This window comes from Oncorhynchus kisutch, unplaced genomic scaffold (genome assembly GCF_002021735.2).
Source record: "Oncorhynchus kisutch isolate 150728-3 unplaced genomic scaffold, Okis_V2 scaffold4059, whole genome shotgun sequence".
NCBI lineage: Eukaryota > Metazoa > Chordata > Actinopteri > Salmoniformes > Salmonidae > Oncorhynchus > Oncorhynchus kisutch.
In genome coordinates this window covers 152,501-176,474 of record NW_022266004.1, presented here as the reverse complement: position 1 = coordinate 176,474, position 23,974 = coordinate 152,501, and the positions used below count along the sequence as shown (strand labels likewise).

Here is a 23,974-nt window from a genome sequence, read left to right as displayed (position 1 = left end):
GACTAGAACTCACAATCCATGGCTTAGGAGGCCAGTGTCTTAGGCCACTGGGGTACTGTGTAAACAGTATGACCTATACAAACTGTTGGAAGAGGTAAAAACAAATGTATAATGGCAATGAGACATGCCATGAAACGACAATTTTTTTTGTTTTTTTTGTTCGCACTTAAAATCTAAAAAGAAACTGTTTAGCAGAGGATGGTTTCGATCCATCGACCTCTGGGTTATGGGCCCAGCACGCTTCCGCTGCGCCACTCTGCTCTCAGCCACTTTAGAAAAGACTAGAACTCACAATCCATGGCTTAGGAGGCCAGTGTCTTAGGCCACTGGGGCACTGTTTACCTTCTGCAAACAGTACGAACTGATAGAAGCAGTAAAAATAATGTGTACTGGATAGCACTGAGAGACGCAAATTCAATTTAGCTTTCTAATTTCTGCTTGCGTTTCATTAAAAAAAAATCTGTTTAGCAGAGGATGGTTTCGATCCATCGACCTCTGGGTTATGGGCCCAGCACGGTTCCGCTGCGCCACTCTGCTCTCAGCCACTTCAGAAAAGACTAGAACTCACAATCCATGGCTTAGGAGGCCAGTGTCTTAGGCCACTGGGGTACTGTGTAAACAGTATGACCTATACAAACTGTTGGAAGAGGTAAAAACAAATGTATAATGGCAATGAGACATGCCATGAAACGACAATTTTTTTTGTTTTTTTTGTTCGCACTTAAAATCTAAAAAGAAACTGTTTAGCAGAGGATGGTTTCGATCCATCGACCTCTGGGTTATGGGCCCAGCACGCTTCCGCTGCGCCACTCTGCTCTCAGCCACTTTAGAAAAGACTAGAACTCACAATCCATGGCTTAGGAGGCCAGTGTCTTAGGCCACTGGGGCACTGTTTACCTTCTGCAAACAGTACGAACTGATAGAAGCAGTAAAAATAATGTGTACTGGATAGCACTGAGAGACGCAAATTCAATTTAGCTTTCTAATTTCTGCTTGCGTTTCATTAAAAAAAATCTGTTTAGCAGAGGATGGTTTCGATCCATCGACCTCTGGGTTATGGGCCCAGCACGGTTCCGCTGCGCCACTCTGCTCTCAGCCACTTCAGAAAAGACTAGAACTCACAATCCATGGCTTAGGAGGCCAGTGTCTTAGGCCACTGGGGTACTGTGTAAACAGTATGACCTATACAAACTGTTGGAAGAGGTAAAAACAAATGTATAATGGCAATGAGACATGCCATGAAACGACAATTTTTTTTGTTTTTTTTGTTCGCACTTAAAATCTAAAAAGAAACTGTTTAGCAGAGGATGGTTTCGATCCATCGACCTCTGGGTTATGGGCCCAGCACGCTTCCGCTGCGCCACTCTGCTTCCATCCACCCCAGATGGGACTTGAACCCACAATCCCTGGCTTAGGAGGCCAGTGCCTTATCCATTAGGCCACTGGGGCACTGTTTACCTTCTGCAAACAGTACGAACTGATAGAAGCAGTAAAAATAATGTGTACTGGATAGCACTGAGAGACGCAAATTCAATTTAGCTTTCTAATTTCTGCTTGCGTTTCATTAAAAAAAAATCTGGTTAGCAGAGGATGGTTTCGATCCATCGACCTCTGGGTTATGGGCCCAGCACGCTCCCGCTGCGCCACTCTGCTCTCAGCCACTTCAGAAAAGACTAGAACTCACAATCCATGGCTTAGGAGGCCAGTGTCTTAGGCCACTGGGGCACTGTTTACCTTCTGCAAACAGTACGAACTGATAGAAGCAGTAAAAATAATGTGTACTGGATAGCACTGAGAGACGCAAATTCAATTTAGCTTTCTAATTTCTGCTTGCGTTTCATAAAAAAAAATCTGTTTAGCAGAGGATGGTTTCGATCCATCGACCTCTGGGTTATGGGCCCAGCACGGTTCCGCTGCGCCACTCAGCTCTCAGCCACTTCAGAAAAGACTAGAACTCACAATCCATGGCTTAGGAGGCCAGTGTCTTAGGCCACTGGGGTACTGTGTAAACAGTATGACCTATACAAACTGTTGGAAGAGGTAAAAACAAATGTATAATGGCAATGAGACATGCCATGAAACGACAATTTTTTTTGTTTTTTTTGTTCGCACTTAAAATCTAAAAAGAAACTGTTTAGCAGAGGATGGTTTCGATCCATCGACCTCTGGGTTATGGGCCCAGCACGCTTCCGCTGCGCCACTCTGCTCTCTGCCACTTCAGAAAAGACTAGAACTCACAATCCATGGCTTAGGAGGCCAGTGTCTTAGGCCACTGGGGTACTGTGTAAACAGTATGACCTATACAAACTGTTGGAAGAGGTAAAAACAAATGTATAATGGCAATGAGACATGCCATGAAACGACAATTTTTTTTGTTTTTTTTGTTCGCACTTAAAATCTAAAAAGAAACTGTTTAGCAGAGGATGGTTTCGATCCATCGACCTCTGGGTTATGGGCCCAGCACGCTTCCGCTGCGCCACTCTGCTTCCATCCACCCCAGATGGGACTTGAACCCACAATCCCTGGCTTAGGAGGCCAGTGCCTTATCCATTAGGCCACTGGGGCACTGTTTACCTTCTGCAAACAGTACGAACTGATAGAAGCAGTAAAAATAATGTGTACTGGATAGCACTGAGAGACGCAAATTCAATTTAGCTTTCTAATTTCTGCTTGCGTTTCATTAAAAAAAAATCTGGTTAGCAGAGGATGGTTTCGATCCATCGACCTCTGGGTTATGGGCCCAGCACGCTTCCGCTGCGCCACTCTGCTCTCAGCCACTTCAGAAAAGACTAGAACTCACAATCCATGGCTTAGGAGGCCAGTGTCTTAGGCCACTGGGGTACTGTGTAAACAGTATGACCTATACAAACTGTTGGAAGAGGTAAAAACAAATGTATAATGGCAATGAGACATGCCATGAAACGACAATTTTTTTTGTTTTTTTTGTTCGCACTTAAAATCTAAAAAGAAACTGTTTAGCAGAGGATGGTTTCGATCCATCGACCTCTGGGTTATGGGCCCAGCACGCTTCCGCTGCGCCACTCTGCTTCCATCCACCCCAGATGGGACTTGAACCCACAATCCCTGGCTTAGGAGGCCAGTGCCTTATCCATTAGGCCACTGGGGCACTGTTTACCTTCTGCAAACAGTACGAACTGATAGAAGCAGTAAAAATAATGTGTACTGGATAGCACTGAGAGACGCAAATTCAATTTAGCTTTCTAATTTCTGCTTGCGTTTCATTAAAAAAAAATCTGGTTAGCAGAGGATGGTTTCGATCCATCGACCTCTGGGTTATGGGCCCAGCACGCTTCCGCTGCGCCACTCTGCTCTCAGCCACTTCAGAAAAGACTAGAACTCACAATCCATGGCTTAGGAGGCCAGTGTCTTAGGCCACTGGGGTACTGTGTAAACAGTATGACCTATACAAACTGTTGGAAGAGGTAAAAACAAATGTATAATGGCAATGAGACATGCCATGAAACGACAATTTTTTTTGTTTTTTTTGTTCGCACTTAAAATCTAAAAAGAAACTGTTTAGCAGAGGATGGTTTCGATCCATCGACCTCTGGGTTATGGGCCCAGCACGCTTCCGCTGCGCCACTCTGCTCTCAGCCACTTCAGAAAAGACTAGAACTCACAATCCATGGCTTAGGAGGCCAGTGTCTTAGGCCACTGGGGTACTGTGTAAACAGTATGACCTATACAAACTGTTGGAAGAGGTAAAAACAAATGTATAATGGCAATGAGACATGCCATGAAACGACAATTTTTTTTGTTTTTTTTGTTCGCACTTAAAATCTAAAAAGAAACTGTTTAGCAGAGGATGGTTTCGATCCATCGACCTCTGGGTTATGGGCCCAGCACGCTTCCGCTGCGCCACTCTGCTTCCATCCACCCCAGATGGGACTTGAACCCACAATCCCTGGCTTAGGAGGCCAGTGCCTTATCCATTAGGCCACTGGGGCACTGTTTACCTTCTGCAAACAGTACGAACTGATAGAAGCAGTAAAAATAATGTGTACTGGATAGCACTGAGAGACGCAAATTCAATTTAGCTTTCTAATTTCTGCTTGCGTTTCATTAAAAAAAAATCTGGTTAGCAGAGGATGGTTTCGATCCATCGACCTCTGGGTTATGGGCCCAGCACGCTTCCGCTGCGCCACTCTGCTCTCAGCCACTTCAGAAAAGACTAGAACTCACAATCCATGGCTTAGGAGGCCAGTGTCTTAGGCCACTGGGGTACTGTGTAAACAGTATGACCTATACAAACTGTTGGAAGAGGTAAAAACAAATGTATAATGGCAATGAGACATGCCATGAAACGACAATTTTTTTTGTTTTTTTTGTTCGCACTTAAAATCTAAAAAGAAACTGTTTAGCAGAGGATGGTTTCGATCCATCGACCTCTGGGTTATGGGCCCAGCACGCTTCCGCTGCGCCACTCTGCTCTCAGCCACTTCAGAAAAGACTAGAACTCACAATCCATGGCTTAGGAGGCCAGTGTCTTAGGCCACTGGGGTACTGTGTAAACAGTATGACCTATACAAACTGTTGGAAGAGGTAAAAACAAATGTATAATGGCAATGAGACATGCCATGAAACGACAATTTTTTTTGTTTTTTTTGTTCGCACTTAAAATCTAAAAAGAAACTGTTTAGCAGAGGATGGTTTCGATCCATCGACCTCTGGGTTATGGGCCCAGCACGCTTCCGCTGCGCCACTCTGCTTCCATCCACCCCAGATGGGACTTGAACCCACAATCCCTGGCTTAGGAGGCCAGTGCCTTATCCATTAGGCCACTGGGGCACTGTTTACCTTCTGCAAACAGTACGAACTGATAGAAGCAGTAAAAATAATGTGTACTGGATAGCACTGAGAGACGCAAATTCAATTTAGCTTTCTAATTTCTGCTTGCGTTTCATTAAAAAAAAATCTGGTTAGCAGAGGATGGTTTCGATCCATCGACCTCTGGGTTATGGGCCCAGCACGCTTCCGCTGCGCCACTCTGCTCTCAGCCACTTCAGAAAAGACTAGAACTCACAATCCATGGCTTAGGAGGCCAGTGTCTTAGGCCACTGGGGTACTGTGTAAACAGTATGACCTATACAAACTGTTGGAAGAGGTAAAAACAAATGTATAATGGCAATGAGACATGCCATGAAACAACAATTTTTTTTGTTTTTTTTGTTCGCACTTAAAATCTAAAAAGAAACTGTTTAGCAGAGGATGGTTTCGATCCATCGACCTCTGGGTTATGGGCCCAGCACGCTTCCGCTGCGCCACTCTGCTTCCATCCACCCCAGATGGGACTTGAACCCACAATCCCTGGCTTAGGAGGCCAGTGCCTTATCCATTAGGCCACTGGGGCACTGTTTACCTTCTGCAAACAGTACGAACTGATAGAAGCAGTAAAAATAATGTGTACTGGATAGCACTGAGAGACGCAAATTCAATTTAGCTTTCTAATTTCTGCTTGCGTTTCATTAAAAAAAAATCTGGTTAGCAGAGGATGGTTTCGATCCATCGACCTCTGGGTTATGGGCCCAGCACGCTTCCGCTGCGCCACTCTGCTCTCAGCCACTTCAGAAAAGACTAGAACTCACAATCCATGGCTTAGGAGGCCAGTGTCTTAGGCCACTGGGGTACTGTGTAAACAGTATGACCTATACAAACTGTTGGAAGAGGTAAAAACAAATGTATAATGGCAATGAGACATGCCATGAAACGACAATTTTTTTTGTTTTTTTTGTTCGCACTTAAAATCTAAAAAGAAACTGTTTAGCAGAGGATGGTTTCGATCCATCGACCTCTGGGTTATGGGCCCAGCACGCTTCCGCTGCGCCACTCTGCTCTCAGCCACTTCAGAAAAGACTAGAACTCACAATCCATGGCTTAGGAGGCCAGTGTCTTAGGCCACTGGGGTACTGTGTAAACAGTATGACCTATACAAACTGTTGGAAGAGGTAAAAACAAATGTATAATGGCAATGAGACATGCCATGAAACGACAATTTTTTTTGTTTTTTTTGTTCGCACTTAAAATCTAAAAAGAAACTGTTTAGCAGAGGATGGTTTCGATCCATCGACCTCTGGGTTATGGGCCCAGCACGCTTCCGCTGCGCCACTCTGCTTCCATCCACCCCAGATGGGACTTGAACCCACAATCCCTGGCTTAGGAGGCCAGTGCCTTATCCATTAGGCCACTGGGGCACTGTTTACCTTCTGCAAACAGTACGAACTGATAGAAGCAGTAAAAATAATGTGTACTGGATAGCACTGAGAGACGCAAATTCAATTTAGCTTTCTAATTTCTGCTTGCGTTTCATTAAAAAAAAATCTGGTTAGCAGAGGATGGTTTCGATCCATCGACCTCTGGGTTATGGGCCCAGCACGCTTCCGCTGCGCCACTCTGCTCTCAGCCACTTCAGAAAAGACTAGAACTCACAATCCATGGCTTAGGAGGCCAGTGTCTTAGGCCACTGGGGTACTGTGTAAACAGTATGACCTATACAAACTGTTGGAAGAGGTAAAAACAAATGTATAATGGCAATGAGACATGCCATGAAACGACAATTTTTTTTGTTTTTTTTGTTCGCACTTAAAATCTAAAAAGAAACTGTTTAGCAGAGGATGGTTTCGATCCATCGACCTCTGGGTTATGGGCCCAGCACGCTTCCGCTGCGCCACTCTGCTTCCATCCACCCCAGATGGGACTTGAACCCACAATCCCTGGCTTAGGAGGCCAGTGCCTTATCCATTAGGCCACTGGGGCACTGTTTACCTTCTGCAAACAGTACGAACTGATAGAAGCAGTAAAAATAATGTGTACTGGATAGCACTGAGAGACGCAAATTCAATTTAGCTTTCTAATTTCTGCTTGCGTTTCATTAAAAAAAAATCTGGTTAGCAGAGGATGGTTTCGATCCATCGACCTCTGGGTTATGGGCCCAGCACGCTTCCGCTGCGCCACTCTGCTCTCAGCCACTTCAGAAAAGACTAGAACTCACAATCCATGGCTTAGGAGGCCAGTGTCTTAGGCCACTGGGGTACTGTGTAAACAGTATGACCTATACAAACTGTTGGAAGAGGTAAAAACAAATGTATAATGGCAATGAGACATGCCATGAAACGACAATTTTTTTTGTTTTTTTTGTTCGCACTTAAAATCTAAAAAGAAATTGTTTAGCAGAGGATGGTTTCGATCCATCGACCTCTGGGTTATGGGCCCAGCACGCTTCCGCTGCGCCACTCTGCTTCCATCCACCCCAGATGGGACTTGAACCCACAATCCCTGGCTTAGGAGGCCAGTGCCTTATCCATTAGGCCACTGGGGCACTGTTTACCTTCTGCAAACAGTACGAACTGATAGAAGCAGTAAAAATAATGTGTACTGGATAGCACTGAGAGACGCAAATTCAATTTAGCTTTCTAATTTCTGCTTGCGTTTCATTAAAAAAAAATCTGGTTAGCAGAGGATGGTTTCGATCCATCGACCTCTGGGTTATGGGCCCAGCACGCTTCCGCTGCGCCACTCTGCTCTCAGCCACTTCAGAAAAGACTAGAACTCACAATCCATGGCTTAGGAGGCCAGTGTCTTAGGCCACTGGGGTACTGTGTAAACAGTATGACCTATACAAACAGTTGGAAGAGGTAAAAACAAATGTATAATGGCAATGAGACATGCCATGAAACGACAATTTTTTTTGTTTTTTTGTTCGCACTTAAAATCTAAAAAGAAACTGTTTAGCAGAGGATGGTTTCGATCCATCGACCTCTGGGTTATGGGCCCAGCACGCTTCCGCTGCGCCACTCTGCTTCCATCCACCCCAGATGGGACTTGAACCCACAATCCCTGGCTTAGGAGGCCAGTGCCTTATCCATTAGGCCACTGGGGCACTGTTTACCTTCTGCAAACAGTACGAACTGATAGAAGCAGTAAAAATAATGTGTACTGGATAGCACTGAGAGACGCAAATTCAATTTAGCTTTCTAATTTCTGCTTGCGTTTCATTAAAAAAAAATCTGGTTAGCAGAGGATGGTTTCGATCCATCGACCTCTGGGTTATGGGCCCAGCACGCTTCCGCTGCGCCACTCTGCTCTCAGCCACTTCAGAAAAGACTAGAACTCACAATCCATGGCTTAGGAGGCCAGTGTCTTAGGCCACTGGGGTACTGTGTAAACAGTATGACCTATACAAACTGTTGGAAGAGGTAAAAACAAATGTATAATGGCAATGAGACATGCCATGAAACGACAATTTTTTTTGTTTTTTTTGTTCGCACTTAAAATCTAAAAAGAAACTGTTTAGCAGAGGATGGTTTCGATCCATCGACCTCTGGGTTATGGGCCCAGCACGCTTCCGCTACGCCACTCTGCTTCCATCCACCCCAGATGGGACTTGAACCCACAATCCCTGGCTTAGGAGGCCAGTGCCTTATCCATTAGGCCACTGGGGCACTGTTTACCTTCTGCAAACAGTACGAACTGATAGAAGCAGTAAAAATAATGTGTACTGGATAGCACTGAGAGACGCAAATTCAATTTAGCTTTCTAATTTCTGCTTGCGTTTCATTAAAAAAAAATCTGTTTAGCAGAGGATGGTTTTGATCCATCGACCTCTGGGTTATGGGCCCAGCACGCTTCCGCTGTGCCACTCTGCTCTCAGCCACTTCAGAAAAGACTAGAACTCACAATCCATGGCTTAGGAGGCCAGTGTCTTAGGCCACTGGGGTACTGTGTAAACAGTATGACCTATACAAACTGTTGGAAGAGGTAAAAACAAATGTATAATGGCAATGAGACATGCCATGAAACGACAATTTTTTTTGTTTTTTTTGTTCGCACTTAAAATCTAAAAAGAAACTGTTTAGCAGAGGATGGTTTCGATCCATCGACCTCTGGGTTATGGGCCCAGCACGCTTCCGCTGCGCCACTCTGCTTCCATCCACCCCAGATGGGACTTGAACCCACAATCCCTGGCTTAGGAGGCCAGTGCCTTATCCATTAGGCCACTGGGGCACTGTTTACCTTCTGCAAACAGTACGAACTGATAGAAGCAGTAAAAATAATGTGTACTGGATAGCACTGAGAGACGCAAATTCAATTTAGCTTTCTAATTTCTGCTTGCGTTTCATTAAAAAAAAATCTGGTTAGCAGAGGATGGTTTCGATCCATCGACCTCTGGGTTATGGGCCCAGCACGCTCCCGCTGCGCCATTCTGCTCTCAGCCACTTCAGAAAAGACTAGAACTCACAATCCATGGCTTAGGAGGCCAGTGTCTTAGGCCACTGGGGTACTGAGTAAACAGTATGACCTATACAAACTGTTGGAAGAGGTAAAAACAAATGTATAATGGCAATGAGACATGCCATGAAACGACAATTTTTTTTGTTTTTTTTGTTCGCACTTAAAATCTAAAAAGAAACTGTTTAGCAGAGGATGGTTTCGATCCATCGACCTCTGGGTTATGGGCCCAGCACGCTTCCGCTGCGCCACTCTGCTTCCATCCACCCCAGATGGGACTTGAACCCACAATCCCTGGCTTAGAAAGCCAGTGCCTTATCCATTAGGCCACTGGGGCACTGTTTACCTTCTGCAAACAGTACGAACTGATAGAAGCAGTAAAAACAATGTGTACTGGATAGCACTGAGAGAAGCAAATTCAATTTAGCTTTCTAATTTCTGCTTGCGTTTCATTTTTTAAATAATCTGGTTAGCAGAGGATGGTTTCGATCCATCGACCTCTGGGTTATGGGCCCAGCACGCTTCCGCTGCGCCACTCTGCTCTCAGCCACTTCAGAAAAGACTAGAACTCACAATCCATGGCTTAGGAGGCCAGTGTCTTAGGCCACTGGGGCACTGTTTACCTTCTGCAAACAGTACGAACTGATAGAAGCAGTAAAAATAATGTGTACTGGATAGCACTGAGAGACGCAAATTCAATTTAGCTTTCTAATTTCTGCTTGCGTTTCATTAAAAAAAAATCTGGTTAGCAGAGGATGGTTTCGATCCATCGACCTCTGGGTTATGGGCCCAGCACGCTTCCGCTGCGCCACTCTGCTCTCAGCCACTTCAGAAAAGACTAGAACTCACAATCCATGGCTTAGGAGGCCAGTGTCTTAGGCCACTGGGGTACTGTGTAAACAGTATGACCTATACAAACTGTTGGAAGAGGTAAAAACAAATGTATAATGGCAATGAGACATGCCATGAAACGACAATTTTTTTTGTTTTTTTTGTTCGCACTTAAAATCTAAAAAGAAACTGTTTAGCAGAGGATGGTTTCGATCCATCGACCTCTGGGTTATGGGCCCAGCACGCTTCCGCTGCGCCACTCTGCTTCCATCCAGCCCAGATGGGACTTGAACCCACAATCCCTGGCTTAGGAGGCCAGTGCCTTATCCATTAGGCCACTGTGGCACTGTTTACCTTCTGCAAACAGTACGAACTGATAGAAGCAGTAAAAATAATGTGTACTGGATAGCACTGAGAGACGCAAATTCAATTTAGCTTTCTAATTTCTGCTTGCGTTTCATTAAAAAAAAATCTGGTTAGCAGAGGATGGTTTCGATCCATCGACCTCTGGGTTATGGGCCCAGCACGCTTCCGCTGCGCCACTCTGCTCTCAGCCACTTCAGAAAAGACTAGAACTCACAATCCATGGCTTAGGAGGCCAGTGTCTTAGGCCACTGGGGTACTGTGTAAACAGTATGACCTATACAAACTGTTGGAAGAGGTAAAAACAAATGTATAATGGCAATGAGACATGCCATGAAACGACAATTTTTTTTGTTTTTTTTGTTCGCACTTAAAATCTAAAAAGAAACTGTTTAGCAGAGGATGGTTTCGATCCATCGACCTCTGGGTTATGGGCCCAGCACGCTTCCGCTGCGCCACTCTGCTTCCATCCACCCCAGATGGGACTTGAACCCACAATCCCTGGCTTAGAAAGCCAGTGCCTTATCCATTAGGCCACTGGGGCACTGTTTACCTTCTGCAAACAGTACGAACTGATAGAAGCAGTAAAAACAATGTGTACTGGATAGCACTGAGAGAAGCAAATTCAATTTAGCTTTCTAATTTCTGCTTGCGTTTCATTTTTTAAATAATCTGGTTAGCAGAGGATGGTTTCGATCCATCGACCTCTGGGTTATGGGCCCAGCACGCTTCCGCTGCGCCACTCTGCTCTCAGCCACTTCAGAAAAGACTAGAACTCACAATCCATGGCTTAGGAGGCCAGTGTCTTAGGCCACTGGGGCACTGTTTACCTTCTGCAAACAGTACGAACTGATAGAAGCAGTAAAAATAATGTGTACTGGATAGCACTGAGAGACGCAAATTCAATTTAGCTTTCTAATTTCTGCTTGCGTTTCATTAAAAAAAAATCTGGTTAGCAGAGGATGGTTTCGATCCATCGACCTCTGGGTTATGGGCCCAGCACGCTTCCGCTGCGCCACTCTGCTCTCAGCCACTTCAGAAAAGACTAGAACTCACAATCCATGGCTTAGGAGGCCAGTGTCTTAGGCCACTGGGGTACTGTGTAAACAGTATGACCTATACAAACTGTTGGAAGAGGTAAAAACAAATGTATAATGGCAATGAGACATGCCATGAAACGACAATTTTTTTTGTTTTTTTTGTTCGCACTTAAAATCTAAAAAGAAACTGTTTAGCAGAGGATGGTTTCAATCCATCGACCTCTGGGTTATGGGCCCAGCACGCTTCCGCTGCGCCACTCTGCTTCCATCCACCCCAGATGGGACTTGAACCCACAATCCCTGGCTTAGGAGGCCAGTGCCTTATCCATTAGGCCACTGGGGCACTGTTTACCTTCTGCAAACAGTACGAACTGATAGAAGCAGTAAAAATAATGTGTACTGGATAGCACTGAGAGACGCAAATTCAATTTAGCTTTCTAATTTCTGCTTGCGTTTCATTAAAAAAAAATCTGGTTAGCAGAGGATGGTTTCGATCCATCGACCTCTGGGTTATGGGCCCAGCACGCTCCCGCTGCGCCATTCTGCTCTCAGCCACTTCAGAAAAGACTAGAACTCACAATCCATGGCTTAGGAGGCCAGTGTCTTAGGCCACTGGGGTACTGAGTAAACAGTATGACCTATACAAACTGTTGGAAGAGGTAAAAACAAATGTATAATGGCAATGAGACATGCCATGAAACGACAATTTTTTTTGTTTTTTTTGTTCGCACTTAAAATCTAAAAAGAAACTGTTTAGCAGAGGATGGTTTCGATCCATCGACCTCTGGGTTATGGGCCCAGCACGCTTCCGCTGCGCCACTCTGCTTCCATCCACCCCAGATGGGACTTGAACCCACAATCCCTGGCTTAGAAAGCCAGTGCCTTATCCATTAGGCCACTGGGGCACTGTTTACCTTCTGCAAACAGTACGAACTGATAGAAGCAGTAAAAACAATGTGTACTGGATAGCACTGAGAGAAGCAAATTCAATTTAGCTTTCTAATTTCTGCTTGCGTTTCATTTTTTTAAATAATCTGGTTAGCAGAGGATGGTTTCGATCCATCGACCTCTGGGTTATGGGCCCAGCACGCTTCCGCTGCGCCACTCTGCTCTCAGCCACTTCAGAAAAGACTAGAACTCACAATCCATGGCTTAGGAGGCCAGTGTCTTAGGCCACTGGGGCACTGTTTACCTTCTGCAAACAGTACGAACTGATAGAAGCAGTAAAAATAATGTGTACTGGATAGCACTGAGAGACGCAAATTCAATTTAGCTTTCTAATTTCTGCTTGCGTTTCATTAAAAAAAAATCTGGTTAGCAGAGGATGGTTTCGATCCATCGACCTCTGGGTTATGGGCCCAGCACGCTTCCGCTGCGCCACTCTGCTCTCAGCCACTTCAGAAAAGACTAGAACTCACAATCCATGGCTTAGGAGGCCAGTGTCTTAGGCCACTGGGGTACTGTGTAAACAGTATGACCTATACAAACTGTTGGAAGAGGTAAAAACAAATGTATAATGGCAATGAGACATGCCATGAAACGACAATTTTTTTTGTTTTTTTTGTTCGCACTTAAAATCTAAAAAGAAACTGTTTAGCAGAGGATGGTTTCGATCCATCGACCTCTGGGTTATGGGCCCAGCACGCTTCCGCTGCGCCACTCTGCTTCCATCCAGCCCAGATGGGACTTGAACCCACAATCCCTGGCTTAGGAGGCCAGTGCCTTATCCATTAGGCCACTGTGGCACTGTTTACCTTCTGCAAACAGTACGAACTGATAGAAGCAGTAAAAATAATGTGTACTGGATAGCACTGAGAGACGCAAATTCAATTTAGCTTTCTAATTTCTGCTTGCGTTTCATTAAAAAAAAATCTGGTTAGCAGAGGATGGTTTCGATCCATCGACCTCTGGGTTATGGGCCCAGCACGCTTCCGCTGCGCCACTCTGCTCTCAGCCACTTCAGAAAAGACTAGAACTCACAATCCATGGCTTAGGAGGCCAGTGTCTTAGGCCACTGGGGTACTGTGTAAACAGTATGACCTATACAAACTGTTGGAAGAGGTAAAAACAAATGTATAATGGCAATGAGACATGCCATGAAACGACAATTTTTTTTGTTTTTTTTGTTCGCACTTAAAATCTAAAAAGAAACTGTTTAGCAGAGGATGGTTTCGATCCATCGACCTCTGGGTTATGGGCCCAGCACGCTTCCGCTGCGCCACTCTGCTTCCATCCACCCCAGATGGGACTTGAACCCACAATCCCTGGCTTAGAAAGCCAGTGCCTTATCCATTAGGCCACTGGGGCACTGTTTACCTTCTGCAAACAGTACGAACTGATAGAAGCAGTAAAAACAATGTGTACTGGATAGCACTGAGAGAAGCAAATTCAATTTAGCTTTCTAATTTCTGCTTGCGTTTCATTTTTTTAAATAATCTGGTTAGCAGAGGATGGTTTCGATCCATCGACCTCTGGGTTATGGGCCCAGCACGCTTCCGCTGCGCCACTCTGCTCTCAGCCACTTCAGAAAAGACTAGAACTCACAATCCATGGCTTAGGAGGCCAGTGTCTTAGGCCACTGGGGCACTGTTTACCTTCTGCAAACAGTACGAACTGATAGAAGCAGTAAAAATAATGTGTACTGGATAGCACTGAGAGACGCAAATTCAATTTAGCTTTCTAATTTCTGCTTGCGTTTCATTAAAAAAAAATCTGGTTAGCAGAGGATGGTTTCGATCCATCGACCTCTGGGTTATGGGCCCAGCACGCTTCCGCTGCGCCACTCTGCTCTCAGCCACTTCAGAAAAGACTAGAACTCACAATCCATGGCTTAGGAGGCCAGTGTCTTAGGCCACTGGGGTACTGTGTAAACAGTATGACCTATACAAACTGTTGGAAGAGGTAAAAACAAATGTATAATGGCAATGAGACATGCCATGAAACGACAATTTTTTTTGTTTTTTTTGTTCGCACTTAAAATCTAAAAAGAAACTGTTTAGCAGAGGATGGTTTCGATCCATCGACCTCTGGGTTATGGGCCCAGCACGCTTCCGCTGCGCCACTCTGCTTCCATCCACCCCAGATGGGACTTGAACCCACAATCCCTGGCTTAGGAGGCCAGTGCCTTATCCATTAGGCCACTGTGGCACTGTTTACCTTCTGCAAACAGTACGAACTGATAGAAGCAGTAAAAATAATGTGTACTGGATAGCACTGAGAGACGCAAATTCAATTTAGCTTTCTAATTTCTGCTTGCGTTTCATTAAAAAAAAATCTGGTTAGCAGAGGATGGTTTCGATCCATCGACCTCTGGGTTATGGGCCCAGCACGCTTCCGCTGCGCCACTCTGCTCTCAGCCACTTCAGAAAAGACTAGAACTCACAATCCATGGCTTAGGAGGCCAGTGTCTTAGGCCACTGGGGTACTGTGTAAACAGTATGACCTATACAAACTGTTGGAAGAGGTAAAAACAAATGTATAATGGCAATGAGACATGCCATGAAACGACAATTTTTTTTGTTTTTTTTGTTCGCACTTAAAATCTAAAAAGAAACTGTTTAGCAGAGGATGGTTTCGATCCATCGACCTCTGGGTTATGGGCCCAGCACGCTTCCGCTGCGCCACTCTGCTTCCATCCACCCCAGATGGGACTTGAACCCACAATCCCTGGCTTAGGAGGCCAGTGCCTTATCCATTAGGCCACTGGGGCACTGTTTACCTTCTGCAAACAGTACGAACTGATAGAAGCAGTAAAAACAATGTGTACTGGATAGCACTGAGAGAAGCAAATTCAATTTAGCTTTCTAATTTCTGCTTGCGTTTCATTTTTTTAAATAATCTGGTTAGCAGAGGATGGTTTCGATCCATCGACCTCTGGGTTATGGGCCCAGCACGCTTCCGCTGCGCCACTCTGCTCTCAGCCACTTCAGAAAAGACTAGAACTCACAATCCATGGCTTAGGAGGCCAGTGTCTTAGGCCACTGGGGCACTGTTTACCTTCTGCAAACAGTACGAACTGATAGAAGCAGTAAAAATAATGTGTACTGGATAGCACTGAGCGACGCAAATTCAATTTAGCTTTCTAATTTCTGCTTGCGTTTCATAAAAAAAAAATCTGGTTAGTAGAGGATGGTTTCGATCCATCGACCTCTGGGTTATGGGCCCAGCACGCTTCCGCTGCGCCACTCTGCTCTCAGCCACTTCAGAAAAGACTAGAACTCACAATCCATGGCTTAGGAGGCCAGTGTCTTAGGCCACTGGGGTACTGTGTAAACAGTATGACCTATACAAACTGTTGGAAGAGGTAAAAACAAATGTATAATGGCAATGAGACATGCCATGAAACGACAATTTTTTTTGTTTTTTTTGTTCGCACTTAAAATCTAAAAAGAAACTGTTTAGCAGAGGATGGTTTCGATCCATCGACCTCTGGGTTATGGGCCCAGCACGCTTCCGCTGCGCCACTCTGCTCTCAGCCACTTTAGAAAAGACTAGAACTCACAATCCATGGCTTAGGAGGCCAGTGTCTTAGGCCACTGGGGCACTGTTTACCTTCTGCAAACAGTACGAACTGATAGAAGCAGTAAAAATAATGTGTACTGGATAGCACTGAGAGACGCAAATTCAATTTAGCTTTCTAATTTCTGCTTGCGTTTCATTAAAAAATAATCTGGTTAGCAGAGGATGGTTTCGATCCATCGACCTCTGGGTTATGGGCCCAGCACGCTCCCGCTGCGCCACTCTGCTCTCATCCACTTCAGAAAAGACTAGAACTCACAATCCATGGCTTAGGAGGCCAGTGTCTTAGGCCACTGGGGCACTGTTTACCTTCTGCAAACAGTACGAACTGATAGAAGCAGTAAAAATAATGTGTACTGGATAGCACTGAGAGACGCAAATTCAATTTAGCTTTCTAATTTCTGCTTGCGTTTCATTAAAAAAAAATCTGGTTAGCAGAGGATGGTTTCGATCAATCGACCTCTGGGTTATGGGCCCAGCACGCTTCCGCTGCGCCACTCTGCTCTCAGCCACTTCAGAAAAGACTAGAACTCACAATCCATGGCTTAGGAGGCCAGTGTCTTAGGCCACTGGGGTACTGTGTAAACAGTATGACCTATACAAACTGTTGGAAGAGGTAAAAACAAATGTATAATGGCAATGAGACATGCCATGAAACGACAATTTTTTTTGTTTTTTTTGTTCGCACTTAAAATCTAAAAAGAAACTGTTTAGCAGAGGATGGTTTCGATCCATCGACCTCTGGGTTATGGGCCCAGCACGCTTCCGCTGCGCCACTCTGCTCTCAGCCACTTTAGAAAAGACTAGAACTCACAATCCATGGCTTAGGAGGCCAGTGTCTTAGGCCACTGGGGCACTGTTTACCTTCTGCAAACAGTACGAACTGATAGAAGCAGTAAAAATAATGTGTACTGGATAGCACTGAGAGACGCAAATTCAATTTAGCTTTCTAATTTCTGCTTGCGTTTCATTAAAAAATAATCTGGTTAGCAGAGGATGGTTTCGATCCATCGACCTCTGGGTTATGGGCCCAGCACGCTCCCGCTGCGCCACTCTGCTCTCAGCCACTTCAGAAAAGACTAGAACTCACAATCCATGGCTTAGGAGGCCAGTGTCTTAGGCCACTGGGGCACTGTTTACCTTCTGCAAACAGTACGAACTGATAGAAGCAGTAAAAATAATGTGTACTGGATAGCACTGAGAGACGCAAATTCAATTTAGCTTTCTAATTTCTGCTTGCGTTTCATTAAAAAAAAATCTGGTTAGCAGAGGATGGTTTCGATCCATCGACCTCTGGGTTATGGGCCCAGCACGCTTCCGCTGCGCCACTCTGCTCTCAGCCACTTCAGAAAAGACTAGAACTCACAATCCATGGCTTAGGAGGCCAGTGTCTTAGGCCACTGGGGTACTGTGTAAACAGTATGACCTATACAAACTGTTGGAAGAGGTAAAAACAAATGTATAATGGCAATGAGACATGCCATGAAACGACAATTTTTTTTGTTTTTTTTGTTCGCACTTAAAATCTAAAAAGAAACTGTTTAGCAGAGGATGGTTTCGATCCATCGACCTCTGGGTTATGGGCCCAGCACGCTTCCGCTGCGCCACTCTGCTTCCATCCACCTCAGAATGGACTTAGAACCCACAATCCATGGCTTAGGAGGCCAGTGCCTTATCCATTAGGCCACTGGGGCACTGTTTACCTTCTGCAAACAGTACGAACTGATAGAAGCAGTAAAAATAATGTGTACTGGATAGCACTGAGAGACGCAAATTCAATTTAGCTTTCTAATTTCTGCTTGCGTTTCATTAAAAAAAAATCTGGTTAGCAGAGGATGGTTTCGATCCATCGACCTCTGGGTTATGGGCCCAGCACGCTCCCGCTGCGCCACTCTGCTCTCAGCCACTTCAGAAAAGACTAGAACTCACAATCCATGGCTTAGGAGGCCAGTGTCTTAGGCCACTGGGGCACTGTTTACCTTCTGCAAACAGTACGAACTGATAGAAGCAGTAAAAATAATGTGTACTGGATAGCACTGAGAGACGCAAATTCAATTTAGCTTTCTAATTTCTGCTTGCGTTTCATTAAAAAAAATCTGGTTAGCAGAGGATGGTTTCGATCCATCGACCTCTGGGTTATGGGCCCAGCACGCTTCCGCTGCGCCACTCTGCTCTCAGCCACTTCAGAAAAGACTAGAACTCACAATCCATGGCTTAGGAGGCCAGTGTCTTAGGCCACTGGGGTACTGTGTAAACAGTATGACCTATACAAACTGTTGGAAGAGGTAAAAACAAATGTATAATGGCAATGAGACATGCCATGAAACGACAATTTTTTTTGTTTTTTTTGTTCGCACTTAAAATCTAAAAAGAAACTGTTTAGCAGAGGATGGTTTCGATCCATCGACCTCTGGGTTATGGGCCCAGCACGCTTCCGCTGCGCCACTCTGCTTCCATCCACCCCAGATGGGACTTGAACCCACAATCCCTGGCTTAGGAGGCCAGTGCCTTATCCATTAGGCCACTGGGGCACTGTTTACCTTCTGCAAACAGTACGAACTGATAGAAGCAGTAAAAATAATGTGTACTGGATAGCACTGAGAGACGCAAATTCAATTTAGCTTTCTAATTTCTGCTTGCGTTTCATTAAAAAAAAATCTGGTTAGCAGAGGATGGTTTCGATCCATCGACCTCTGGGTTATGGGCCCAGCACGCTTCCGCTGCGCCACTCTGCTCTCAGCCACTTCAGAAAAGACTAGAACTCACAATCCATGGCTTAGGAGGCCAGTGTCTTAGGCCACTGGGGTACTGTGTAAACAGTATGACCTATACAAACTGTTGGAAGAGGTAAAAACAAATGTATAATGGCAATGAGACATGCCATGAAACGACAATTTTTTTTGTTTTTTTTGTTCGCACTTAAAATCTAAAAAGAAACTGTTTAGCAGAGGATGGTTTCGATCCATCGACCTCTGGGTTATGGGCCCAGCACGCTTCCGCTGCGCCACTCTGCTCTCAGCCACTTCAGAAAAGACTAGAACTCACAATCCATGGCTTAGGAGGCCAGTGTCTTAGGCCACTGGGGTACTGTGTAAACAGTATGACCTATACAAACTGTTGGAAGAGGTAAAAACAAATGTATAATGGCAATGAGACATGCCATGAAACGACAATTTTTTTTGTTTTTTTTGTTCGCACTTAAAATCTAAAAAGAAACTGTTTAGCAGAGGATGGTTTCGATCCATCGACCTCTGGGTTATGGGCCCAGCACGCTTCCGCTGCGCCACTCTGCTTCCATCCACCCCAGATGGGACTTGAACCCACAATCCCTGGCTTAGGAGGCCAGTGCCTTATCCATTAGGCCACTGGGGCACTGTTTACCTTCTGCAAACAGTACGAACTGATAGAAGCAGTAAAAATAATGTGTACTGGATAGCACTGAGAGACGCAAATTCAATTTAGCTTTCTAATTTCTGCTTGCGTTTCATTAAAAAAAAATCTGGTTAGCAGAGGATGGTTTCGATCCATCGACCTCTGGGTTATGGGCCCAGCACGCTTCCGCTGCGCCACTCTGCTCTCAGCCACTTCAGAAAAGACTAGAACTCACAATCCATGGCTTAGGAGGCCAGTGTCTTAGGCCACTGGGGTACTGTGTAAACAGTATGACCTATACAAACTGTTGGAAGAGGTAAAAACAAATGTATAATGGCAATGAGACATGCCATGAAACGACAATTTTTTTTGTTTTTTTTGTTCGCACTTAAAATCTAAAAAGAAACTGTTTAGCAGAGGATGGTTTCGATCCATCGACCTCTGGGTTATGGGCCCAGCACGCTTCCGCTGCGCCACTCTGCTCTCAGCCACTTCAGAAAAGACTAGAACTCACAATCCATGGCTTAGGAGGCCAGTGTCTTAGGCCACTGGGGCACTGTTTACCTTCTGCAAACAGTACGAACTGATAGAAGCAGTAAAAATAATGTGTACTGGATAGCACTGAGAGACGCAAATTCAATTTAGCTTTCTAATTTCTGCTTGCGTTTCATTAAAAAAAAAATCTGGTTAGCAGAGGATGGTTTCGATCCATCGACCTCTGGGTTATGGGCCCAGCACGCTTCCGCTGCGCCACTCTGCTTCCATCCACCCCAGATGGGACTTGAACCCACAATCCCTGGCTTAGGAGGACAGTGCCTTATCCATTAGGCCACTGGGGCACTGTTTACCTTCTGCAAACAGTACGAACTGATAGAAGCAGTAAAAACAATGTGTACTGGATAGCACTGAGAGACGCAAATGAAATTTAGCTTTCTAATTTCTGCTTGCGTTTCATTTTTTTAAATAATCTGGTTAGCAGAGGATGGTTTCTATCCATCGACCTCTGGGTTATGGGCCCAGCACGCTTCCGCTGCGCCACTCTGCTCTCAGCCACTTCAGAAAAGACTAGAACTCACAATCCATGGCTTAGGAGGCCAGTGTCTTAGGCCACTGGGGTACTGTGTAAACAGTATGACCTATACAAACTGTTGGAAGAGGTAAAAACAAATGTATAATGGCAATGAGACATGCCATGAAACGACAATTTTTTTTGTTTTTTTTGTTCGCACTTAAAATCTAAAAAGAAACTGTTTAGCAGAGGATGGTTTCGATCCATCGACCTCTGGGTTATGGGCCCAGCACGCTTCCGCTGCGCCACTCTACTTCCATCCACCCCAGATGGGACTTGAACCCACAATCCCTGGCTTAGGAGGCCAGTGCCTTATCCATTAGGCCACTGGGGCACTGTTTACCTTCTGCAAACAGTACGAACTGCCTTATCCATTAGGCCACTGGGGCACTGTTTACCTTCTGCAAACAGTACGAACTGATAGAAGCAGTAAAAACAATGTGTACTGGATAGCACTGAGAGACGCAAATGAAATTTAGCTTTCTAATTTCTGCTTGCGTTTCATTTTTTTAAATAATCTGGTTAGCAGAGGATGGTTTCTATCCATCGACCTCTGGGTTATGGGCCCAGCACGCTTCCGCTGCGCCACTCTGCTCTCAGCCACTTCAGAAAAGACTAGAACTCACAATCCATGGCTTAGGAGGCCAGTGTCTTAGGCCACTGGGGCACTGTTTACCTTCTGCAAACAGTACGAACTGATAGAAGCAGTAAAAATAATGTGTACTGGATAGCACTGAGAGACGCAAATTCAATTTAGCTTTCTAATTTCTGCTTGCGTTTCATAAAAAAAAAAATCTGGCTAGCAGAGGATGGTTTCGATCCATCGACCTCTGGGTTATGGGCCCAGCACGCTTCCGCTGCGCCACTCTGCTTCCATCCACCCCAGATGGGACTTGAACCCACAATCACTGGCTTAGGAGGCCAGTGCCTTATCCATTAGGCCACTGGGGCACTGTTTACCTTCTGCAAACAGTACGAACTGATAGAAGCAGTAAAAACAATGTGTACTGGATAGCACTGAGAGACGCAAATGAAATTTAGCTTTCTAATTTCTGCTTGCGTTTCATTAAAAAAAAAATCTGGTTAGCAGAGGATGGTTTCGATCCATCGACCTCTGGGTTATGGGCCCAGCACGCTTCCGCTGCGCCACTCTGCTCTCAGCCACTTCAGAAAAGACTAGAACTCACAATCCATGGCTTAGGAGGCCAGTGTCTTAGGCCACTGGGGCACTGTTTACCTTCTGCAAACAGTACGAACTGATAGAAGCAGTAAAAATAATGTGTACTGGATAGCACTGAGAGACGCAAATTCAATTTAGCTTTCTAATTTCTGCTTGCGTTTCATAAAAAAAAATCTGGTTAGCAGAGGATGGTTTCGATCCATCGACCTCTGGGTTATGGGCCCAGCACGCTTCCGCTGCGCCACTCTGCTCTCAGCCACTTCAGAAAAGACTAGAACTCACAATCCATGGCTTAGGAGGCCAGTGTCTTAGGCCACTGGGGCACTGTTTACCTTCTGCAAACAGTACGAACTGATAGAAGCAGTAAAAATAATGTGTACTGGATAGCACTGAGAGACGCAAATTCAATTTAGCTTTCTAATTTCTGCTTGCGTTTCATTAAAAAAAAAATCTGGTTAGCAGAGGATGGTTTCTATCCATCGACCTCTGGGTTATGGGCCCAGCACGCTTCCGCTGCGCCACTCTGCTCTCAGCCACTTCAGAAAAGACTAGAACTCACAATCCATGGCTTAGGAGGCCAGTGTCTTAGGCCACTGGGGTACTGTGTAAACAGTATGACCTATACAAACTGTTGGAAGAGGTAAAAACAAATGTATAATGGCAATGAGACATGCCATGAAACGACAATTTTTTTTGTTTTTTTTGTTCGCACTTAAAATCTAAAAAGACCTCTGGGTTATGGGCCCAGCACGCTTCCGCTGCGCCACTCTGCTCTCAGCCACTTCAGAAAAGACTAGAACTCACAATCCATGGCTTAGGAGGCCAGTGTCTTAGGCCACTGGGGCACTGTTTACCTTCTGCAAACAGTACGAACTGATAGAAGCAGTAAAAATAATGTGTACTGGATAGCACTGAGAGACGCAAATTCAATTTAGCTTTCTAATTTCTGCTTGCGTTTCATAAAAAAAAAAATCTGGTTAGCAGAGGATGGTTTCGATCCATCGACCTCTGGGTTATGGGCCCAGCACGCTTCCGCTGCGCCACTCTGCTTCCATCCACCCCAGATGGGACTTGAACCCACAATCCCTGGCTTAGGAGGCCAGTGCCTTATCCATTAGGCCACTGGGGCACTGTTTACCTTCTGCAAACAGTACGAACTGATAGAAGCAGTAAAAACAATGTGTACTGGATAGCACTGAGAGACGCAAATGAAATTTAGCTTTCTAATTTCTGCTTGCGTTTCATTTTTTTAAATAATCTGGTTAGCAGAGGATGGTATCTATCCATCGACCTCTGGGTTATGGGCCCAGCACGCTTCTGCTGCGCCACTCTGCTCTCAGCCACTTCAGAAAAGACTAGAACTCACAATCCATGGCTTAGGAGGCCAGTGTCTTAGGCCACTGGGGCACTGTTTACCTTCTGCAAACAGTACGAACTGATATAAGCAGTAAAAATAATGTGTACTGGATAGCACTGAGAGACGCAAATGCAATTTAGCTTTCTAATTTCTGCTTGCGTTTCATTAAAAAAAAAATCTGGTTAGCAGAGGATGGTTTCGATCCATCGACCTCTGGGTTATGGGCCCAGCACGCTTCCGCTGCGCCACTCTGCTCTCAGCCACTTCAGAAAAGACTAGAACTCACAATCCATGGCTTAGGAGGCCAGTGTCTTAGGCCACTGGGGTACTGTGTAAACAGTATGACCTATACAAACTGTTGGAAGAGGTAAAAACAAATGTATAATGGCAATGAGACATGCCATGAAACGACAATTTTTTTAGTTTTTTTTTTCGCACTTAAAATCTAAAAAGAAACTGTTTAGCAGAGGATGGTTTCGATCCATCGACCTCTGGGTTATGGGCCCAGCACGCTTCCGCTGCGCCACTCTGCTCTCAGCCACTTCAGAAAAGACTAGAACTCACAATCCATGGCTTAGGAGGCCAGTGTCTTAGGCCACTGGGGTACTGTGTAAACAGTATGACCTATACAAACTGTTGGAAGAGGTAAAAACAAATGTATAATGGCAATGAGACATGCCATGAAACGACAATTTTTTTTGTTTTTTTTGTTCGCACTTAAAATCTAAAAAGAAACTGTTTAGCAGAGGATGGTTTCGATCCATCGACCTCTGGGTTATGGGCCCAGCACGCTTCCGCTGCGCCACTCTGCTCTCAGCCACTTCAGAAAAGACTAGAACTCACAATCCATGGCTTAGGAGGCCAGTGTCTTAGGCCACTGGGGTACTGTGTAAACAGTATGACCTATACAAACTGTTGGAAGAGGTAAAAACAAATGTATAATGGCAATGAGACATGCCATGAAACGACAATTTTTTTAGTTTTTTTTGTTCGCACTT

The 23,974-nt window shown here is 45.0% G+C and overlaps 27 non-coding genes across 27 annotated transcripts; all 27 read right to left on the bottom strand.

Annotated features, from left to right (window-relative positions):
• Window positions 1–1,376: 1,376 nt before the first annotated feature.
• On the bottom strand, window positions 1,377–1,449 carry trnar-ccu (transfer RNA arginine (anticodon CCU)). The gene has a single exon. It is a non-coding gene; the product is annotated as a tRNA-Arg (tRNA).
• A 1,043-nt stretch (window positions 1,450–2,492) lies between these two features.
• On the bottom strand, window positions 2,493–2,565 carry trnar-ccu (transfer RNA arginine (anticodon CCU)). Its single transcript has one exon. It is a non-coding gene; the product is annotated as a tRNA-Arg (tRNA).
• A 489-nt stretch (window positions 2,566–3,054) lies between these two features.
• trnar-ccu (transfer RNA arginine (anticodon CCU)) lies at window positions 3,055–3,127 on the bottom strand. The gene has a single exon. It is a non-coding gene; the product is annotated as a tRNA-Arg (tRNA).
• Window positions 3,128–3,895: 768 nt separating this feature from the next.
• trnar-ccu (transfer RNA arginine (anticodon CCU)) lies at window positions 3,896–3,968 on the bottom strand. The gene has a single exon. It is a non-coding gene; the product is annotated as a tRNA-Arg (tRNA).
• Window positions 3,969–4,736: 768 nt separating this feature from the next.
• Window positions 4,737–4,809, bottom strand: trnar-ccu (transfer RNA arginine (anticodon CCU)). Its single transcript has one exon. It is a non-coding gene; the product is annotated as a tRNA-Arg (tRNA).
• A 489-nt stretch (window positions 4,810–5,298) lies between these two features.
• On the bottom strand, window positions 5,299–5,371 carry trnar-ccu (transfer RNA arginine (anticodon CCU)). The gene has a single exon. It is a non-coding gene; the product is annotated as a tRNA-Arg (tRNA).
• A 768-nt stretch (window positions 5,372–6,139) lies between these two features.
• Window positions 6,140–6,212, bottom strand: trnar-ccu (transfer RNA arginine (anticodon CCU)). Its single transcript has one exon. It is a non-coding gene; the product is annotated as a tRNA-Arg (tRNA).
• Window positions 6,213–6,701: 489 nt separating this feature from the next.
• trnar-ccu (transfer RNA arginine (anticodon CCU)) lies at window positions 6,702–6,774 on the bottom strand. The gene has a single exon. It is a non-coding gene; the product is annotated as a tRNA-Arg (tRNA).
• Window positions 6,775–7,263: 489 nt separating this feature from the next.
• Window positions 7,264–7,336, bottom strand: trnar-ccu (transfer RNA arginine (anticodon CCU)). The gene has a single exon. It is a non-coding gene; the product is annotated as a tRNA-Arg (tRNA).
• A 488-nt stretch (window positions 7,337–7,824) lies between these two features.
• trnar-ccu (transfer RNA arginine (anticodon CCU)) lies at window positions 7,825–7,897 on the bottom strand. Its single transcript has one exon. It is a non-coding gene; the product is annotated as a tRNA-Arg (tRNA).
• Window positions 7,898–8,386: 489 nt separating this feature from the next.
• trnar-ccu (transfer RNA arginine (anticodon CCU)) lies at window positions 8,387–8,459 on the bottom strand. Its single transcript has one exon. It is a non-coding gene; the product is annotated as a tRNA-Arg (tRNA).
• A 489-nt stretch (window positions 8,460–8,948) lies between these two features.
• trnar-ccu (transfer RNA arginine (anticodon CCU)) lies at window positions 8,949–9,021 on the bottom strand. The gene has a single exon. It is a non-coding gene; the product is annotated as a tRNA-Arg (tRNA).
• A 489-nt stretch (window positions 9,022–9,510) lies between these two features.
• Window positions 9,511–9,583, bottom strand: trnar-ucu (transfer RNA arginine (anticodon UCU)). Its single transcript has one exon. It is a non-coding gene; the product is annotated as a tRNA-Arg (tRNA).
• Window positions 9,584–10,350: 767 nt separating this feature from the next.
• On the bottom strand, window positions 10,351–10,422 carry trnar-ccu (transfer RNA arginine (anticodon CCU)). The gene has a single exon. It is a non-coding gene; the product is annotated as a tRNA-Arg (tRNA).
• Window positions 10,423–10,911: 489 nt separating this feature from the next.
• On the bottom strand, window positions 10,912–10,984 carry trnar-ucu (transfer RNA arginine (anticodon UCU)). The gene has a single exon. It is a non-coding gene; the product is annotated as a tRNA-Arg (tRNA).
• Window positions 10,985–11,750: 766 nt separating this feature from the next.
• trnar-ccu (transfer RNA arginine (anticodon CCU)) lies at window positions 11,751–11,823 on the bottom strand. Its single transcript has one exon. It is a non-coding gene; the product is annotated as a tRNA-Arg (tRNA).
• Window positions 11,824–12,312: 489 nt separating this feature from the next.
• Window positions 12,313–12,385, bottom strand: trnar-ucu (transfer RNA arginine (anticodon UCU)). The gene has a single exon. It is a non-coding gene; the product is annotated as a tRNA-Arg (tRNA).
• A 768-nt stretch (window positions 12,386–13,153) lies between these two features.
• Window positions 13,154–13,225, bottom strand: trnar-ccu (transfer RNA arginine (anticodon CCU)). The gene has a single exon. It is a non-coding gene; the product is annotated as a tRNA-Arg (tRNA).
• A 489-nt stretch (window positions 13,226–13,714) lies between these two features.
• On the bottom strand, window positions 13,715–13,787 carry trnar-ucu (transfer RNA arginine (anticodon UCU)). Its single transcript has one exon. It is a non-coding gene; the product is annotated as a tRNA-Arg (tRNA).
• A 767-nt stretch (window positions 13,788–14,554) lies between these two features.
• Window positions 14,555–14,627, bottom strand: trnar-ccu (transfer RNA arginine (anticodon CCU)). Its single transcript has one exon. It is a non-coding gene; the product is annotated as a tRNA-Arg (tRNA).
• A 489-nt stretch (window positions 14,628–15,116) lies between these two features.
• Window positions 15,117–15,189, bottom strand: trnar-ccu (transfer RNA arginine (anticodon CCU)). The gene has a single exon. It is a non-coding gene; the product is annotated as a tRNA-Arg (tRNA).
• A 3,267-nt stretch (window positions 15,190–18,456) lies between these two features.
• Window positions 18,457–18,529, bottom strand: trnar-ccu (transfer RNA arginine (anticodon CCU)). Its single transcript has one exon. It is a non-coding gene; the product is annotated as a tRNA-Arg (tRNA).
• A 768-nt stretch (window positions 18,530–19,297) lies between these two features.
• Window positions 19,298–19,370, bottom strand: trnar-ccu (transfer RNA arginine (anticodon CCU)). The gene has a single exon. It is a non-coding gene; the product is annotated as a tRNA-Arg (tRNA).
• A 766-nt stretch (window positions 19,371–20,136) lies between these two features.
• On the bottom strand, window positions 20,137–20,209 carry trnar-ccu (transfer RNA arginine (anticodon CCU)). Its single transcript has one exon. It is a non-coding gene; the product is annotated as a tRNA-Arg (tRNA).
• A 491-nt stretch (window positions 20,210–20,700) lies between these two features.
• trnar-ccu (transfer RNA arginine (anticodon CCU)) lies at window positions 20,701–20,773 on the bottom strand. The gene has a single exon. It is a non-coding gene; the product is annotated as a tRNA-Arg (tRNA).
• A 544-nt stretch (window positions 20,774–21,317) lies between these two features.
• Window positions 21,318–21,390, bottom strand: trnar-ccu (transfer RNA arginine (anticodon CCU)). The gene has a single exon. It is a non-coding gene; the product is annotated as a tRNA-Arg (tRNA).
• Window positions 21,391–22,675: 1,285 nt separating this feature from the next.
• trnar-ccu (transfer RNA arginine (anticodon CCU)) lies at window positions 22,676–22,748 on the bottom strand. The gene has a single exon. It is a non-coding gene; the product is annotated as a tRNA-Arg (tRNA).
• Between the last annotated feature and the right edge of the window lie 1,226 nt (window positions 22,749–23,974).